Here is a 20,729-nt window from a genome sequence, read left to right as displayed (position 1 = left end):
ATTTAGTCCAAAGAACCGATCGGATTTGCACAATTAAATCGAATTGAAACCCGGCTGAATTTTATTAAAGAATAGAAAACCATGTCGTTTCGATGAAAAAAAAGCAATAATGCTCTACATCTATGTAAAAAATGCATCCAAGTTATCCAAGTCTTTTTTGACAGACCCGCCTCCCCCACCCCCCGTCACTCGTTTGTCATACACGCGCTACATATAACGTAAACCTTTTGTGCATTGCAACCTAAACCTTTGCTCAACGTAAACCTTCTGCTGCAACCTAAACCTTCTTTTCTGCTTGCGTCTTCTTCTTTATTGATCTGCATTGCCTTCAACGTAATAAGCTACGTCGTTCTCCTCTAGCTGGGTTCATCGTCTTCGTTTTTTCTTTAGATCTGCTTACATTGCATTTATCTTCTTCCTATTCTTCTTTGTTTCTTCTTCAATTTGCACTTCTGAATCAAAACAATGAATGACTCAACTTCAAATCAGTTGAATTAGAGAAATTTGGATTATTCTTCTGAAATGAATCAAACTAACGGGGTTTGAATTATTCAATTTTGAATTGAATTGAATGGAATGGAATTGCTAATTTAAATTGAATTGAATTGAATGGACGCAGGTGTTCTGAATTGAATTGAATTGAATTGATAATCTGTAAATTTTAGACAGAGCTGTTTGAATTTGATTTTATATAATGGATTATGTTTTGTTCATTCAGTACTATACAATTGTTTCACCATGAATAGGTGTTCGGTTCATTATGCAGAAAGCTGTTTGAATTTGATTTTATATAATGGATTATGTTTCGATCATTCAGTACTATACAATTGTTTCACCATTTGTACATGTTCGGTTCATTCTGTAGAAAGCTGTTTGAATTTTATTTTAGTACTATACAATTGTTTCACCATAATGATGTGTTCGGTTCATTACGCAGAAAGCTGTTTGAATTTGATTTTATATAATGGATAATGCTCCATTCATTTAGTTCTATACAATTACTTCACCATAACATGTTCGGTTCATTCTGTAGACCAGGTGTGATGTGGATGAACAATTTGTCCCAAAGGCTAGGATGATTTTCAAGACATTAGAAGAAGCCAAAAAGTTCTACAAAAATTATTCCAAACTTGCCGGTTTTTCTACCAAAATAAGGAACATGACTTGGGATGGAGACAAGATTAAGTATCAACTAATCGTATGCAGCAGAGAGGGGAGGTGAAAATCCAAGATATCTCCTACTCTGAAAACAAATCCCTCAGCCGGCATAAACTGTCGAGCCAGGATATACGTACACATATTGAAGGACATTGGTCTCTGGACAATTTCCAATGTCATTTTGAATCACTCATACCCCTGCTGTCCAGATCAGATAGAGATGCTCAAACAACACAGGGAGCTAAGCATGTTCGTGCGTCACACCATTGAAACCAATGAGGAAGCCAGAATCAGACCGAGCAAAACTTACCAATCATTCGTAGCAGCAACCGGCAGTCACCGTGAACTAAGTTTTATAGAAAAAGACGTGAGAAATTACGTCACACGGGAAGTACGGAATGTGTCCGAACAAGACGATGCCAAGGAATTCGGGAAGTACCTATTAAGAATGAAAGAGAAGAACCAAAATTTTTTTTCGAGCTCAACCTCGAAGGCGAACACTCCATCAAACATGCATTCTGGGCCGACACAAGTAGCAGGATGGCATGCGAGTATTTTGGAGATGTCATTTTATTCGACACCACGTACAACATACACAGGTATTCGGTTCACCCAAATTAAGTCTTTACGTTCACCATATGTACACATTTCGGTTCACCACTTTGTGAGAGTGTCCATTTATGTAGGTACAATCTGGTTTTTGGTTCTTTTGTGGGCTTGAATTACCACAGTCAGTCGACACTTTTTGGATGCATGCTGATGAAAAACAAGGACATCCAATCCTTCAAATGGCTATTTGAGTGTTGGCTCCGTTGCATGGGAGCCAAGGAACCAAAAGGCATTCTCACCGACCAATGTGCATTAATGTAAAGGGCCATCGAGATGTTCATGCCAACAACAATTTACCGCTGGTGCATCTGGCACATCATGAAGAAGATCCCAAACAAACTAAACGGCTACAAGCAACACAAAGAAATCGAACAAGAGATGAGCCACGTCATTTGGAACTCGTTCACAAAAGAGGCATTCGACAGAAATTGGAATGATTTTCTCACAAAGTATGGCCTTGGAGGAAACAAGTGGCTCTCAGGTAACCGAGGTTTTAATTCGAATTATTTTCATGCCATTGCCTTTTGGGTCAAAATGTGCACGAATTTCAGTTTAGTACAACTCATCGGTTCGGTTCATTCTGCAGAGCTATACGAGGATCGACATATATGGATTTCAGTTTACTTGGATCACCACTTCTGGGCCGGGATGAGATGCACACAAAGGAGCGAGAGCATGCACGCATTTTTCAACAAGTTCATCACACACAACAGCTCCCTTAGTCAATTCGTGAAGCAATACGACAATTGTCTAGCAAGCAGAGAACAAAGAGAAAAAGAATTTGACGCTGCAGATTTTTACACCATCATACCGTGTGCAACAAAATCAGAAATAGAGCTGCAGTTTCAACGCGTGTATATGCACGAGAAGTTCAAGCACAATTCAGAGGAAAGGTGAACTGCATCACAAGATCATTGCATTCCACTCGAGGTTTCACAACATACGAAGTCGTAGAGCAGATTTCCAACTCTACATTCAACAAGTTTTTAGTCACCTACGACGCAGTATCACGAGAGGTAAAGTGTCAGTGCTTGTTGTTCGAGTCAAGGAGCATACTGTGCCACCATTCCCTAAGCGTCCTAAGCTTCGAGTGAGTGGATAACGTGGCACCGAAATACATACCAGAGCGCTGGATCAAGAACATAAAGAGGAGGCACACACACATCAAGAGCAGCCAAGACGAGCCTTTATTGGAGCTGAGAAGCAAGAGATTTGACGATTTGGTATTTCGGTCGCACAATATATGTGAATTTGCATTCGAGTCTGAGGAGCTGACCAGAATTCTGTACCGGGCGTTTGACAATGTCATGGTCGAGATGTAAGAATATCAAGCGAGAAGCAAAAGAAAAAGTTTGTTATCCCACGACGAAGCGACATTGAGCAACGTGAACGACCTTCAAACCCTGCCACGTGTGAAAACAAGAGGCCTCCCCAAGAACAGACTTGGATCAAACCTGAAAAAAATATCTCAAACGCCACGAAAAAAAGAAAAAGCCAGCTCCAAGCGAGGTAAAATTGATTTGCTTTTGATTAGGCAAACATTCATTTGTGCATTTTGCTAATATACGATTTATTTTCTCTTTTTGCACTTGAATCTTTTAGACACCGGACCAATGATTCAGCCAAGTTCAAGCTTTTACAATGCACCGAATACGAATTATCTCGGAGAGGATTATACGAGTTTTTATTAACATAAATTTTCTTTCATCTATGAGCACATTTCGGTTCACTGAAGTTATAGGAGGGTTATTTTCTGACTGTTGTTAGTCTTTATTGAATAATCACTTTTTTGTTGTTGATATTAGCTTTGTGAAATTATTTATTCAATAATCACTTTTTTTTATTGAATAGTCAATTTATTGTGCTATGTCAGAGAGTTCAGGTGCTTCTGAAACTGAATACAGATATATACATTTTTTTCAAATGATCTCTCTGCTATATTGATATATGCACGTTTTCGGTTCACTAGGTATATTAATTTTGGTTCATTTGTTTATTTGGGGTTCGTAATGTTTGATAAACACCCTGATTCCATTCACTGTGATTTTGGAACAAAACAGCAGCCAGACAGTTCCAACAGATATATGCATCTTGAGTCAGATATAAATATTAACGTTAGATATATACATTAACATTAACATTAGATATATACATTAAGATTTACATTAATATTAAGATATATACATTGAAAGAATGCTTTTTTAAACAAAGTAATGTTAATTACAACAAGTCAAACAAAGTATATCCTATTTACTACTTATATATCCCCAGACGTGAATTTACAAAAAGGGGCTGGAGAGGGCAGCAGATAGCTTCGGGAGTCTTATTGCTTCACATGACCGAATCACTTGGTCTCTCATTTTGTTCAGTTTGTGGAAGAGAATATTTGGACCATATTCAAGCCTGAAAGAATCAATCTCTTCCTACATTTCAATTGAAAGGATTTAGTTACATAAGAAATGAAGCCAACTCAATAAGAAATGAAAGAATTTTATTTTACTAATTTAGAAACTACTTACTTCTTTCGAAGCTTTATATTGATACCTCTTCCCACTTTTGATCTTCCGAGGATCAATATTTCAAGCCATTTCATGACGTATATGCCACAATCATAGCTAAGCAAGAATTTAAGTAAAATATGATTAATAGTATATAAAATAAAACACATTAAAAATAACACTATAGATGAAAAAGATTTATACCTTGTACGTTGACTATTTAGCCTGATATACTCGGCTTCTTCTCCGTCTCCGTCCTCTATTAAGGGTTCTACCCCAGCGTAAACCCTCATTTGGGATATTATTAATCCCTGAAAGTGATAAAAATAGTGTCTTAAAATTAGGTGAATCAAAATCAGCAACTTCACTAAATCGAACACAAATCATGACTTGAATTAAACATCATAAACATTGAATCAAAAAGGGAAATATTTAAATAAATTACAACAAATTTGTTGAGTTTAATCCTCAAATCAGGTATTTTATTTTTGTTCTTGTTCACAGGGTCAAGCACATAGAATGCCTTTTTTCGGACATCCGCAATCCACAACCACCAGCTGAAGTTTGGAAAAATGATAGAACATCTCATTCCAAATGATAGCAAAAGAGAGAATTATCAAAGAAGGTTTAGAAATCACGACTTAAAAATGGATGCGATGCGAGTTTTCTTTTGTCAAGAAACTGGCGTTGGTGTGCATATCGATCGACATCGAATCGGTAGGCCTTCTTGGTCTTTGGATCAATGTACTTTTCGCCATGGTTTCCCAACATAAACATCTGCAAAACAAACCTCAGTTAAATAAGAAAAGAACCAGTAAGACACTATTCATGTGCTGAATAAAAGGACATAACTGAAGACACTAACAATTAAGTGAACAAAAATGACAAACTCCACTGAACCGAACGCAATTCATGTGCTGAACAAAACATGATACACATTTTATCATCAAGAAAAACATTTTCTGCATGCAAAATGACATAACTATAGACACAAATAATCAAGTGAACCAAAATGACTAACACCACTGAACTGAACTCAATTCATGTGCTGAATAAAACGTGATACACATCTCAGCCAGCAGGAAATAAAAAAATTGGCTTACCACAATATCTGTCGGCACACAGTATATATCTTTCTCAAACCGGAGACATTTCATGTCATTGAGAATCATGCAATGTGTATTGACCACCTACAGGAAGAAAATTTATGAGATATGCGGTATTAGAGTCTTTAGAAAAATCATTAATGTTAACAAAATAGGCAAAGAATTTACTGTGTTTTCCACATGTTGTTCGGGCATTAGATACATGAAGTGATGTCTAAACCCCTCGAAATTTTCTTGATAGTTCAAGATGAATAAGGGGTCATATTCATCGGTAGTATCTATGGTTTCTTTGACATGTGTCATCAAATGATAACACTTCTCCTTCAACTCCTCCGTGATTTCTTTGTTTTTCTCCGAAGTTTTGTAAAGTTCAATAGCTGTGAAGCTCGGCTCGACACTTGTTGCCTCAGCAAACTTCAATGGTGCCATCACCCCAGCATCTACCACCGCGTCTACCAAGACTTCAAGCTCTAGCACCGTCGGCTCAGAGGGCTGAGTTGGTTGAGTCAGTGTCACTTGAGACGGGGGAGTTAGTTGAGATGATGCGGGACTTATCCCAAGGCTGAAGGAAGGCACACCATCTTCCCATTGCCTAGGATGAGCAGCACTGCAAGATGATAGAGAGAGCAATTGATTTCTGGATTAAATAAAGTAGTGAACCGAAATTAAACAACACAGTGAACCAAAATTATCCAAATTTGAATAAGCAGAAAACTTATAAATCAGGCTGTACTTCTTCTTCCAATTGCCATGCTGCCGGAGCTTCTTGGTATGGTTGCTGTTGTTCTTCGAGAATGCTGCTGCATTAAACAGAAAATAGTTCAATAATGACCCAGAATTATTATCTTGTACCATTAAAACTAGTAAAAAGAATTCTAATTACAACTTAAAGGAACAATGAAAAAGCAATATATAAGACACAAGATTATAAAAAATGATATTAATTAAAACTTACACATTCAACGTAGGTCCTGGCTCTGTCTTCCTCGGGGAAGATTCCTCCGCGGCTTGCTTTTTGGGTTCCACAGGACAGCTGTAAGAAATAGAAGAGAGTCCAAAAGTAAGAAAATATTGAATTCATTTTTGGGTTCAACTGAACCACAATTAAACATTGTAGTGAACCGAAATTATCAAGATTTGTACAAGCAGTAAAACTTGCACATCAACAGGTGCTCGTTGTTCCGATTGCTGTGCCAGTGCTTCTTTGCAGGGCTGCTGTTTTGTTTCCAGAGGGCTGCTGCATTACACAGAAAATAGTTCAATAATTACCCCAAATTATTATCCTATACCATTAAAATTAATAAAAAGAATTTTATGTGCAACTTAATAATTATCAGAAGGGGCATAGATAAAGTCATCTTTCAGTAACTCTTCCTTAAGACAACTCGAAAGAGACACCGCAATAGGATCTCTAAGGAATGTAAAGAAGGAAGAAGTTAATGTTGAATCATTAGAATAGGTTCCGAGAAATCGAATTTTGTACATTGAAAAACTCACTTTTCCAAAGGTTGAGAACGAGTTTCTTCTCTAACCTCAATGATTTGTAGGTCAGAATCAGGTGTAGTGCTACTAACATTTAAACACAATTTCTGTGTGGTTAATTAAACAAAATTTATTACCTAAATCTAAAAGAGCAACATAAATATTTTCAACTTACACTGCTGGAGTTTTAAAACTCTGTTTTTGATGGATTTTCTTTCTTCTAAAATCTTTTGCCAGAGTTTTCGGGGTATTTTTCCTAATAAAAAAGATACCGAATTAAAATCAGCAATCAAGATTAAAAGCAGAGGTCTAGAAACACATGAAATCCATTTCTGGAACCCATTGAACCGAAAGTAAAACCTGCAATGAACGAATTTACCTGGTATTGTCCGGGGCATTCACAGACGGTGTGGAGCTCGCCTGAGTCTGTAAGATAGGTTCGCTACCGAGATTTACAGTCGGTAGTCTAAGCAAGATAAATAAATATTACTCAGTGAATCCAAAGGAATTAGAAGAGGTTCTAGAAAAAGTAAGCAAACAAATAAAAGGAACTCAATATAAGAAACCAACACTTACATCTCAGAGAAATCATTTCGCGCCTCTGTCGAGTCAAACCTATCCGGAGCAACGTTTGCTGTCTGACCTCCATCATTTCTTCTGTTTGATCTCTTTTTTCTTAACATCTGTAACGCATGTCTTCTTCTTTCCGCAGCGCTGTCCTTTTCTTGTTCAGTTTTGAAAATTCATAAAATAAGTATCAATGAACTTAAAATGGAATCATCAATAACCAAAAATATGATTCCATAAATTTACTCCTTCTCAGATTCAGCTTTGCTTTCTAAACTGTCAAAACAAGCTTTCCTGATTTGTTTGTTTTTTGGCCACCCTCTCCGGTTGTTTTCTTTTGACTATGGGTGTTTTTTCGATTTCTTTTTCTCTATAACACGGAAAAACACATCAAATTTATAGTGGAGAGAAATATTAGCAAGAAAAACATTTCTACTTCCAAAAGACCCAACTGAAGACACTAACAACCAAGTGAATGAAAATGACCAACTCCACTGAACCGAACACAATTCATGTGCTGAATAAAATGTGATACACATTTAATCATCAAGAAAAACATTTTCTGCATGCAAAAGGACATAACTGAACACACTAACAATCAAGTGAATGAAAATTACCAAGTCCACTGAACCGAACGCAATTCATGTGATGAATAAAATGTGATATAAATTCAATTATCAAGAAAAATATTTCTGCAAGCAAAAGGACTCAACTAAATACTTGACAATCAAATGAATCAATTTGACCAACTTTACATTTGTGATTTACTTAACAAGCATACATAAACAATTTTCAGCAAAGAAAAGCAAAACAAAACCAAATAAACATCATACAATCCCATAAATGAACATTCCAATACTTACTATCTTTCAGATTGGCTTGTGCTCTCTAAATCCATTGGCACAGGCTTCCTTTATTTGCTTTCTTTTTTAACCACCTTCTGTGGTTGTTTTCTTTTCTTTGTTGCTATTTTTTTAATTTCTTCTTCTTCTCTGCAATACATAAGAACAAGCGCATAAGAACAATTTTAACCAAATACAACCAAGACAAAATCAATATGAACATCAAACCTACTAGTTTTTGGATTCACTTCTACTTTCTAAATCCATGGGACTGCTTTCAGTTTCTCTTGTTTTTTCTGAACCCATCGCAACAATTTTTTGTTTTTTAACCAGCCTCTGTTGTCTTGTTCTCTTGGCTGGTGGTGTCTTGTCGAATTCGGATTTGAATTCAGATTCAAAAAAAGTGTCTTCTTCCGAAGAAGAATCCAGATCAATAATTTTCTTTTGTTCTTTCTTCCCTTTTTCTTTCTCTTTCCCCTTCAATAAAGTTGGTTTCTTCTCTACTTTCTTTCTTTTTGTTTTTTTTCTCCTTTATTTGCTTTCTATACAGAAGTCCCTAAAATACAAACTTACTTAGTTATCAGAGTATTTTAAGAAGCATCTGAAATGAGCAAATACGCTAATAATGAGGTGAATCAAAATGAGCACAAACACTAAACCGAACACCATTCATGTGCTGAATAATACGTGATAAACACTTAATCATCAAGGAAAATATTTCTGCATGAAAAAGGACTTAACTGAACACACTAATAATCAGGTGAATCAAAATTACAAACCCCACTAAACCGAACATTCATGTGCTGAATAAAACGTGATAAACATTTAGTCATCAAGAAAAAACATTTCTGGATGCACAAGGATTCAAATGAACACACTAAGAATCAAGTGAATCAAAATTAGAAACTCCACTGAACAGAAAAAAAATAAAAAACACATTTCATTCCAAGCCTATTTAGTTAGCAGAGTATTTTAGAAGCATCTCAAATGAAATTTTAGGGGAAAATTTTTGTTTAATTTACCATTGTGTCTGTTGCTTCCAGAGAAATCCAGTCAAGCATCATCTTTTTTTTTTTCCAGTGGGCCACCCACGATGGCGGGGGAGTATGAGGTCCATTTCAGCGAGGGAACTTGTTTTCAAGGAAAAAAAACAGCATCAAAACAAAAACACAGTCGTCAACGAACTATTTATTTCCCTTTCTCTTGCTTTCAATTCCCTTCCTCAAGAAGCTGGGCACATAATTTGCCCAATCCCACTGTCGGATGTTGTCCACATGAAAGATAGGCGGCTTATGGATCGGGGAGGCCATGCTTACCGTCGTCGGCAGCAAGAAGCACTTTTGTATGAAGACGACAAAAGTCTTCCAAAATTTTTGCCGGTTCTCCTCCCCTTCAACACTTTTATCCAGGACAGACTTTGTCAAAGACGCCAACGTAACACATTTGACGCTGTCAAATATTGCCTTGTCTGCCTCATTCAATTTGCCATACTCAACCTTTTAAGGAAAACGATTTCCTACAATATTTCAATAGCAACAAATCAGACAAAAAAGGCTTAGATTAATTTTCTGTACCCGAATGAACCGAAATTAAAGGAATCAATGAACCGAAAATAAGCAGAAAGTGAAAAGTGTATTACCGCTGTGGTTTATGCTCAGTGCAACTGCTACCTTGGCAGGTGTTATGTATATTTTACCGTGGAGAGTTTTTAGGCATCCATGGTAGTCATCATAGCAATCAATCAATTCTCTCAAGATGGCATGAGAGACATTCATTTCAGGGACATGTGCCAGCGTACCGAATCCTATTTCTTCAACTATTGCCTTTGTTTGGCATCTGCAATCATGAGTTTTCTGCAAGATTTCAAAATAGAATGGGATAACATATTTATAATACAAAATAGATTTTATTCGAATGAAAGCAGATAAATATATTTAATGCGCTTAAGTTATAGTGCAGCTTGTCCTTCTTTGTCACCATTGTCTTCTTCATTTTTGCTGTAAGGTAAAAAATTTTTAGTCAATACTTCACCTAATACACCGACAAGCATAAGCATGCATATGTTAATCAAGTGAATGAAAATATGCCGGCCCACTGAACCGAACTCCCTTGATGCACTGAATAAAACATGATAAATAATGAAACAGCTAGAAAAGCATTTCTGTATGGAAAAGAAGCTAGCTGAACACACTAACAATCAAGTGGAATCAAAATTAGCAACCCCACTGAACTGAACACAATTCATGTTTTGAATAAAAAGTGATAAACATTCAATCAGCAAGAAAATCATTTTTGCATGCAAAAGGACCCAACTGAACACACTAAGAATGAAGTGAATGAAAATGGCCAACTCTACTGAACTGAACGACATTCATGCGCTGAATAAAACGTAATAGGCATTGAATCATCAAGAAAGACATTTATGCATGCAAAAGGACTGAACTGAACACACTAGCTATCAAGTAAATGAAAATCACTAAGCCCACTGAACAGAACACCATTGATGTGCTGGATAAAATGTGATAAACATTCAATCAGCAAGAAAGACATTTATGCATGTAAAAGGACTGAACTGGACACACTAAAAATCAAGTGAATGAAAATCACCAAGCTCATTGAATAGAACACCATTCAAGTTGTGAATAAAACGTGATAAATATTCAATAAGCAACAAAAGCATTTCTGAATGCAAAATGAGCAAACTGAACATACTAACAATGAAGTGAATGAAAATGGCCAACTCCACTGAATTGAACGCCATTCATGTACGGAATAAAACGTGGTAGACATTCAATGATCAAGAAAATTATTTCTGTATGCAAAAGGACTCAACTGAACACACTAACAATGAAGCGAATGAAAATGAATAACTCCACTGAACCAAGCAACATTCATGTGCTAAATAAAACGTTATAAACATTCATTCATCAAGAATAGTATTTTTGCATGAAAAAGAAGTCAACTAAACATACTAACAATCAAGTGAATCAAAATTAGCAACTCCACTAAACTGAATGAAAATAAGAACACATTTCATTCCAAGCCCTAGTTACATTGTAAAAATGGAATCAGAATACGTCGATCTACTAAACGAAGCAACTCTATCTAGTAAACCTAAAATGCAACTAGGAGAAACGTGATATTACAAGATTTAAAATGAACAGTAGTTTTTCTCATACCTTCGTCAGCCTTTGTTACTGTGGTCATTCATTTTTGTTTCTTACTTCCAAAATCTTCTCGCGATTCTTCTTCAGTAGCAGTTTCTGCAGAGAACATGAGTGAAGTTTGAGTAATTTTGAGGGAGATTTGAAGAGAATGAGCGGTTTCGTGTGTGTTGAAGAAGAAGGAACATTTTTTCATAATGAAGCGCAAATGAAGTAGCGGTTTGTGTGTGTTGGGCACGTGTATTTCACATTTCATTTAATGCTATTGAGTTTTTTTGGTGTTGGGCCAGCTTGGATGGACTTGGATACAAAATTACATGGATGTGTAGCATGACTGAATAAAAAAAACAATGAAAGTGAAAACCCTAGCTTTCCCTAAGCTCCGACCTAAGGTATCATCCCTTACTACCTCAGAAAGCAAAATTTTCCTCTATAGCTCTCCTCCGTCCAGCCACATCCGCATCACCGTCGCCATCTCCTCTACTTGAAGCTACTATCCTCACTGCGCCTATATCACCTCGTTCATTCGTCGCACAACCGTTGTTCCTTCGTCGCAAGTCGTCTAATGTGGTTTCTCCGTCCAACACTCCTCTGCTCTAGTTCCGCCGCGCTCCAGCATCCTCTGCTCTAGTTCGGCTGCACTCTACCCTCCTCAGCTCCAATTCTGCCGTGCTCTACCTTCCTCGGCTCTAGCTCCGCCGTGCTCCAACCCCCTTCTTCTCCAGTTCACCAGTACTCCAAGCCACCTTTTTTCTGGTTCTATTGCATCCACCCGTCCCCTTTGTCGTGCTCTCTCACCTTTCTGCTAAGTTGTTTTTGGTTTTAATTGGTTTATAATTTTATGTTGTTATTACTTGATTTTTCCACTTCAATTATTATTGTTATCTAGTTATTACTGTGATTTTGTTATGTTGATTAATTCTATTGATTCTGTTATATTGATTCATGTTCTTGTTATTTTTATTCTTTAATTTTTTTCATGAAATTCTATTTAAGTAGTTACTGTGATTTTCTATAATTTGATTTTTTTTGTTCTTGTTATTGGGTTGCTGAATTTTCTATTCAGGTCTTGTTTTTAAGCTAAATTGTTGGATTTTTGTATTTTAATTTACTGAATTAAGATTATTCTTGTTTCATGTTATTGGGTTATTGAATTTTTTATTCAGGTCTTACCCTTGTTAATTTGCTAAGTTGTTACATGTGTGATTTTGATATTTAAAATATCCTTATTTTTTGATATGGGGGTTGCTGGTAATTTTTAGGTGTGGATGATAGCATCAATCAAAAAGGATCTAGAAATAATAATGTATCTATTTTGGTTATAATTATGTTTTAGTATGTATTTATATTTTATTTATTATTTTATTATAAAACTATTATTTCGTTGAACTACGATTGAACCAATTAAATTAATAAATTAGTAATTAGAACAGTTCAATAGTCGGTTCAATTTTTAAAACCTTGATAAATTTGAAACTACATTGAAATTTATAATGCTCCACTACTAAAACGAAAAACAATTTTTTTAATTTAAAAAAATATTACTCATCACAAATCATGATCATCATTAGGTGTTCTAATATCTTCATCATAAATAGGTAACCCAAGGTCATTATTATCTTTAGAAATGTTGCCAAAAAAAGCCATATTTAAAGATTCAACTACAATATCAAACGAATCAACATCAACTTTTATGTCTCCTCTATCTAATAGTCAAGAAGAAATGAATGTTAACAATATGTATTTTTATTGAATGAAGCAACTTTTATTATTTCACTCAAAATTAGGATATGAAGACATATAATCACTACATATTAAACTTTTAAGGTATTCAATGTCTATATTAATAAATTTAGTAACATTTTTATCTATCATTATCCAAAAATCGACTATGTCAATGCTTTAAATGTCAATTAAATCATAATTATTCTTCTTTCGACGCAATCTAGATTGAAAGCGTAGATTATAGGTCACATACACAATATCACTAAGTCTATAATGCTCTAATCAGTTCATTATCCTTAAATGGACTTGTTTAAAAAGGCTCTAGTTCCTCTCACATCCAGGTGAAGAATATGTTTGATGATGAAGGTGCATTATCATTTTTTTGCAAATTAGAAGCCCTCCCACCATATAGCCATAAAATATAGAAACTTAGAAATACAATAATTTATTAGGTTCTCCATTCACCTACATAGATATAAATATAAAATATTATCATTTATCACGCACTATTTACAAAGCCATAAAACAAATAGAAACTTAGAAATACAATAACTTACTAGGTTCAAGTCTCTTTGTCGTTTTCAAAGCACTTTTTCGACCAAAACTTTCTTCACAATTTCAATACCAGTGTATCTATTGCATTGCAATAACTGAGTAACTACAAAGGCCTTTTTTATCAAGTGAATAAAGTAAAGATTTCAATATAGGATATTTCTCACTGTAAAAAAAAATTGGATTCAAAAAGTAAGCCTGATAAACCCATATTTTATGATGTATTTTGTGCTCAATTTAAGTGATTTATTCAATCCTTCACTCACTTATTCATGTAAATTACATGGTTTTACTTTTCCTTCCTTATTATGTGATATATGTGAAAAACATGTTTCCTATGCCTTAAAAATATTAATTTTAATTACCCTTTATTACCATTCGATGCCGTGATTTGTGTGTTAAGTATTTTCAGATCTCCTAAGGCAGGAATGGCTTAGAGGACAGAAAGGAAACATACAAAATTGGAAGGAAAGTACAAAAATGGAGTTTTGAAGAAAAGGGCAGCGACGCGAACGCATGGACAACGCAGCCGCGTGCCTAGCGCGAAAAGGTAGCGACGCGAACGCGTGACTGACGCGGACGCATGCCTTGAGTAGAACGCAAACGATGCATACGCATGACTGACGCGACCGCGTAGAAGAGCAGAACTCCAGATGACGCGACCGCGTGACCCACGCGGACGCGTGACAGACGCCACGTGCAGAAACTGCAGAAAACGCCTCTAGCGAATTCTGAAACTCTTTTGGCCCAGATCCAAGTCCAGAAAACACAGATTAGAGGTTACAAAGTGAGGGAATGCATTCATTCATGAGAGAGTCCTCCATTATTCACTTTTCATAATTTAGATGTAGTTTTTAGAGAGAGAGGTTCTCTCCTCTCTCTTAGGATTTAAGATTAGGATTCCTCTTAAAGGAATTAGGATTTCTTATTATTTCAACTTATTATTTCAACTTCTTCTCAGGTTCAATATTCCTTTTATATTTTTATTTATTCTAATGCTTTTATTCGTATCTGACTCATGTTACCAATTTGGCTTATGAATTCTTCGCATTTAGATTTGAATGTTTTATTTAATATAAATTGAGGTAATTCAGATTTGACTTTGCTTTGCTTTATTTATATGAATGCTTTTAATTTAATTTAGATTTTTCTCTTTTGGCTTTGGTTGATTAATTTGTAACTCTTGAGTTATCAAACTCATCGTGATTGATAATTGTTATTTTTGCTAATTGAATTAAATCCCACTAACTCTAGTCCTTTCTTAGGAATTGACTAGGACTTGAGGATCTAACTAATTAGTCCACTTGACTTTCCCTTGCTTTAGTAAAGGTTAACTAAGTGGGATCAAAACTCAATTCTCATCACCATTGATAAGGATAACTAGGATAGGACTTCCAATTTTCATGTTTTATTAGATATTAATTTGTTAATTCCTGCAATTTATTTTCCCTGTTCAAATTCAAAACCCAAAATTCTACATTTTTCATAACCAATAATAAATCATACTTCCTTGCAATTCCTTGAGAAGACGACCCGAGGTTTAAATACTCAGTTATCAATTTTATTGGGTTTGCTTAAGTGAAAACCAAAACATTTGCACGAAAGGATTTTCTGTTGGTTTAGAAGCTATACTTGCAACGCGATAATATATTTGTGAATTTCTTTACCGATAGGAAATCCGGTTCGTCAAAATGGCGCCGTTGCCGGGGAATTGCAAATGTGTGCCTTATTATTGGTTATTGTAAATATTTTTCTTTTACTTGTTTATTCGTTTTTATTTTTCCCCTTTTATTTCTATTAGCTATTATGAATTCTCACCCCTCTCGCTTTGAGTTTGGTTCTAAATTTGTTGAAAGGAGTGGAAGCTATAAAAGGAATATACATCAAGGTCTGAGCAATCAAAGATGGATGGAGCCAAGAGGATCTGATAAACCCTTTAGGCAACAACACCCTCCAAGATATGATGCGCAAAGATCACTCTACAATGCATACCAAGCTGATAGATATGGTGGACCCTCTTGTAATTACCAACAAGCCCCACCCTGTGCTTATAGATCATCCTCTCAACATAGCTTTGAACCACCACACTCACAAGTTCCTTTTCACCATTCATCACCGTATGACCCTTATCCACCACAATTCCAATCCAATTACTCCCAAGAACCACCACATTCTTATTATGAACCCCTCTCCCCCAACCAATGAACCCTTATATCTACCCCAATCTCCAATGGATGACAAACTTCGTGTTCTTCTTCAAAGACAAGTGAAGATGCAAAGGGACGTACTGGAACTCACTACTGCCTTAACCGAGGTATTAAATAAATTAGCTTTCCAACATCTGAGCACTCAAAGTACTCCCATGGCTACATGTGGAGAATCAAAAGAAGAGCGTAGCATGAAAGAGACACTAGAAATTTCGGTGGACAATGAGGAGCATGGCTTTGTATTGGAACAAGTGGAGGAAGCCATGATAGTTGTAGAGGAAGAAGTGGTTGAAGATTTAGGAGATGCTGAACCTCCATGGGAATCGAGAACTACAAAGTATTCCGCTGAAAAGTTCGAATTTGTTGCCAAGGAGGATAGTGCACAACCTCCAAAGCATATACCTTGTGAAAAATTGGACGGAACAGACCAAGAAATTGATTCCTTAGGCAGTGAAAATCATGAATCAAGCTCTCCTAGTCATGAACTTACATCCGCAAAGGAACTCCTTGAGCCTGAAGAACCTTATCTAAGTGAATACGAAGATGATGTCGAGGTAGATTTCTCTCAACCTCTAACGTATGACTTGAGTGACGAAGAAGACATAGAAGACTTTGATCAGGACGCAGTTGTAGCTGAAGAATCTTGCGAAGAAGTGGAGGAATTCACAGAAGAATACAAGGGAGTAAAGCTTACAGAACCACTGGAAACACCTATCCCAAGGCCATTACCACCTAATACAAGCTTCAAGTGGGTACAATCCTTAACCTTTATCTTTATTTTTCCACTTGAATATGGTTTGCTTGAAACAGATGGCCAGCTTAGAGCTCTCTACGGCTTTAAGAGTAAGCGGGAAATGGCTCGTACTCAGAGCTGGTGTGCAAGGTTCAGTAAGGTTCCACGCTTCAATTCGAAGTGCAAGGATTGGTATCAAGTCCAATTGAATGGGTCTCGGAAGGCGCTTGGTCATCTTGGTGAGAATACAATCCCTAAACCGCCCGGATGGAAGAATATAGATCAAGACAAAGGCAGATTTAGAAGCAAAGTTTGGTATCCTGGAATCTATTCTGACATTCGTCACCCCGGGAGCTTGAGAATCTGTTTGAAGCTGCTCAGAAGCTTTACATACCTAGTTTGGGACCCCGGAGGCTGTTGGCATTCCAAACATTGGTGGAGATTTCTGGATGAATTTAAGCACAAGCCACTATAACAGGAAGCTCATCAAATGTCCAACTTAAGGACTTTAACTAAAAGTGCTAGGTGGGAGACAACCCACCATTGTATGATCGTTTCTTTTTCAATTTTATTTCGTTTTGTTTGTTTTTATTCTATTTTATTTTCATTGAACCTGGAAGTATTCATAGCATCTACATTAGCATTGCATATTGCATACTGCATAATTGCCTAAAAAAAAATCACCCCACGCGAGCGCACAGGCCACGCGTGGGCGTGAGAAGGAAATCGGCGCAAAGATCCAACGCCCAGAAAGTTGGGCTGGAATCGTGCGGCTGGTGTGCGTTTAGCACAAAACGGCCCACGCGTTCGCGTCCCTGACGCGAACGTGTCACTTGCAAAACACTCATCCCACACGAAAGCGTGAGCGACGCATCCGCGTCACGTGGATATTATGCCCCCTAAATGGAGACAGAGAGTTGCGTTGAAACGACGCTGGAAGTGTGCGTCTAGCACAATTTTCAGCGACGCGGTCGCGTGCCTCACGCGTCCGCGTCACCCATCCTTTACCCAGCCCGACCGCGTCGAACCCATTTCACCCTAGTCACGCGATCGCGTGCTCCACGCGTTCACGTGGATTCAAAAATACTAACTCCCTTCACGCGAAACCCTACCCGTCGCGCCCCCCATACCCCCCTTCTCCTTCTCTTCTCTGCAACCCCTCCCTCCTCCGCCACCCAACCACCAACACTTCCAGCCACCACCACCGACCACCGCGCCATCCCCACCGCCGACCACTGCGCCATCCCCACCAAAAACCACCCCTTCCCCCTCTCTTCTTTCTTCCCTCCCCTCTCTTCCACCCCTCTCAACCACCACTGCCCCCCCCCACCGCGGCCAGCCCCGACCACCCCGCCACTAATTCCGCCTCCCACTACCACAACCCTCACCCTCTCCTTCCTTTACCCCCTACCTCCTCCAACCCAAACCCCAACCTTCACCCCGCCCCTGCTCCACCACCGCGCCGCCGTGCTCCCTCCCAACGCCGCCGCATCACCACCACCATCTCTCTGCCCTCATCTCTGTTCCATACATTTGTACTTCTACACACCAGGTTCCGCCATACTGTGATTCCTCTTTTCGATTCCTTAGTTAGTCTTTCAATTTTTGTTCAGAATAGGATAGTTAGAGATGCATGTTTGTAGTGGATTTTAGGTGGTTAGGTAGCTAGGCTGTGGTTAGTGGATTTAGGCCTGATAATTGCGCCGTTCTTGCTACTTGTTTTATCTATTTCGCAATTCTAATTTTGCTGTGATAATCATATTGTTCATAGATTGTTCTTCCATGTTTCTTGCTGCTGTTACACTGCTCTTTCATGTTCATGTTATTTGTGTCTATTTGCAGCTTTATTTAAATTTATATGAACTGATTTTTCCTGCTATTTATTACCCGAGAACATCCAATTTTAGCCGGAATGCTGCCCAATTTTATGCAAATTGTTTCATTTTCATTCATGTATTGGTTTTGGCAATTTTGCATTTTTCATTACTTAGCTATAACCAAACCAATTCATGAATGCATGGGATCGCATTCTTATTCCTTTCGATTCCCTGGTTAATAACTTGCATTATTGATGATTTCATTTTAGCTTTAGCTACTCCTGTCTCTATATGAATTATCATCAATAAACTGATATCCTTGCTTGAATATGAGTTGACTGTTCTTTAAATTTCTGAATCTCTTGTTACAATGGAAACCATTAATCATGCCACTTACTTTAACTTTCTTTCTACTAACTCACTGCTTTCACTTTCTACCTTCCTTTTCACCTATTAACCGCTTTTAACTTTCTAACTTCTCTTTTGCTTTTAACCTAACTACTTCAACTTTTTAACTCAGGGCATGATCATAGTTTTTCCTATTTAACTTGAATTCCGCTTATCCCTCCTTTTGGATTGCATTTTTTTTTCTTTTCAAACTTTTTCACTTGATTTCAATCCAAATTGCACATATATTCAACTCATTTCATGCTTCTCTTGCTCTTTTGCCACTATGTGCTTATATTGCTATTATTCTATTTGCCTACTTGTTTTTCTGCTTTTGTTCTTCAATTATATCCTGAAATTTCTGCTTTTCAGGATGTCTGACCCTCAACGCAAAGGAAAAGGCAAAGCAATCACTGGCAAAAGGAAAAGAGGCGAATCATCTATGTCCATCCTGGACATTTTGCATGATGACTCCTGGCGGGAAAAGCACTTTACCCCGTAGGAGAAGGCTGACCAGCTCCTCACTACCACAGACCCAATTAAATTTGTAAACAGATACTGTGAGCTTAAGTATCCAGTGTTTGCCACTTCCAGGAACTTGTACCTGGAGAGAACTCTAAAGATTCCAGAAGAACTACAACAGTACACCTCTGAACAGATAAAACAGAGAGGCTGGTTCTTCTTGGAGAGAAACTTGACAGAGGTCAATGCTTCCTGGGTCAGAGAGTTTTACTGCAACTATTTCAAGACTTCCCTGGATGCAGTGCACCTCAGAGGGAAACAGATTTTGGTCACTAAGGAAGCTATTGAGGACATCCTCCACCTTCAGCCTAAGTCAGATCAGCCTAACGGTTACCAAAAGGCTGAAGAGGATATGCGATTTATGAGATTTGACTGGGATGCTGTCAAGCAGAGAATAGCCCTTGATCCTACTGTCCCATGGGTCATGGGAAAGAACACAGCAATGCCTAAGGGAATCAAGCTGATTTACCTGAATGATGAGGCTCGGCTCTGGCACCAGTTTCTGAGCAACTATGTGATGCCGAGAACTCATGAGACAGAGCTGCCCGCTGCTATGATCACCCTCATCTGGTGTGTGATGGAGGGTAAGGACCTGTATCTGCCACGTTTCACCCGGTATTATATGGCCAAGGTCCATGTCAGAGGTATTCTCCCTTTCCCTTATCTGATCACCGAGCTCGGCCGTCGAGCTGACATGCCTTGGGAGCTTGCTGATGAAAAGCCACCTGCTGCAGACTGCAAGAAGATTATCCCTCACAGCAGGAAGTTTCAAGCTTTAGGTTATAGACCCCATTCGTCACCGCCTCTGATGAGGCAGCCACACCTTCAGCTGCCCCTTCTTCATCCACTGCTGCACCAGCTACCACCACTGCACCTCCACCTGCCTCAGAGCCCGTTTACCACCTCATGCACCACCTTTTTCAGCGGCTAGACCAGATGGAGCGCCGCAACCAACGGTGATATGAGAGATCTGAGCGTCGCAACAAGCGACGCTATGAGCACCTTAAGTTGATGATCCGATCCGGCGGCGACATCCCCTCTGAGCCTGACACACCATCAGAGCCATCTGAGGAGGAGGCAGACGAGCATGAGGAGGAGACTCATGCACAGAGAGAGGCTGAGCAGATAGGACCAGAGCAGGTTGCGCCGCATCATGAGGAGCACCACCAGCTACAGGCTACAGACCTGAAGATTCTGATACAGTCAGAGCCTCCACTGTAGCAGACAGATCCTCTTACACTTATCCAGTCTGCAGACCCTCAGACCACCATAGTGACACCAGCAGCCCATCCTTCCGGTGATGACACTTCTTCACACCCAGCTTGAGTGAGCATCGAGGACGATGCTATATTTTAAGTGT

Source organism: Arachis hypogaea, chromosome 15 (genome assembly GCF_003086295.3).
Source record: "Arachis hypogaea cultivar Tifrunner chromosome 15, arahy.Tifrunner.gnm2.J5K5, whole genome shotgun sequence".
In the NCBI taxonomy this organism is placed as follows: domain Eukaryota; kingdom Viridiplantae; phylum Streptophyta; class Magnoliopsida; order Fabales; family Fabaceae; genus Arachis; species Arachis hypogaea.
This window is presented reverse-complemented; position numbering follows the sequence as displayed.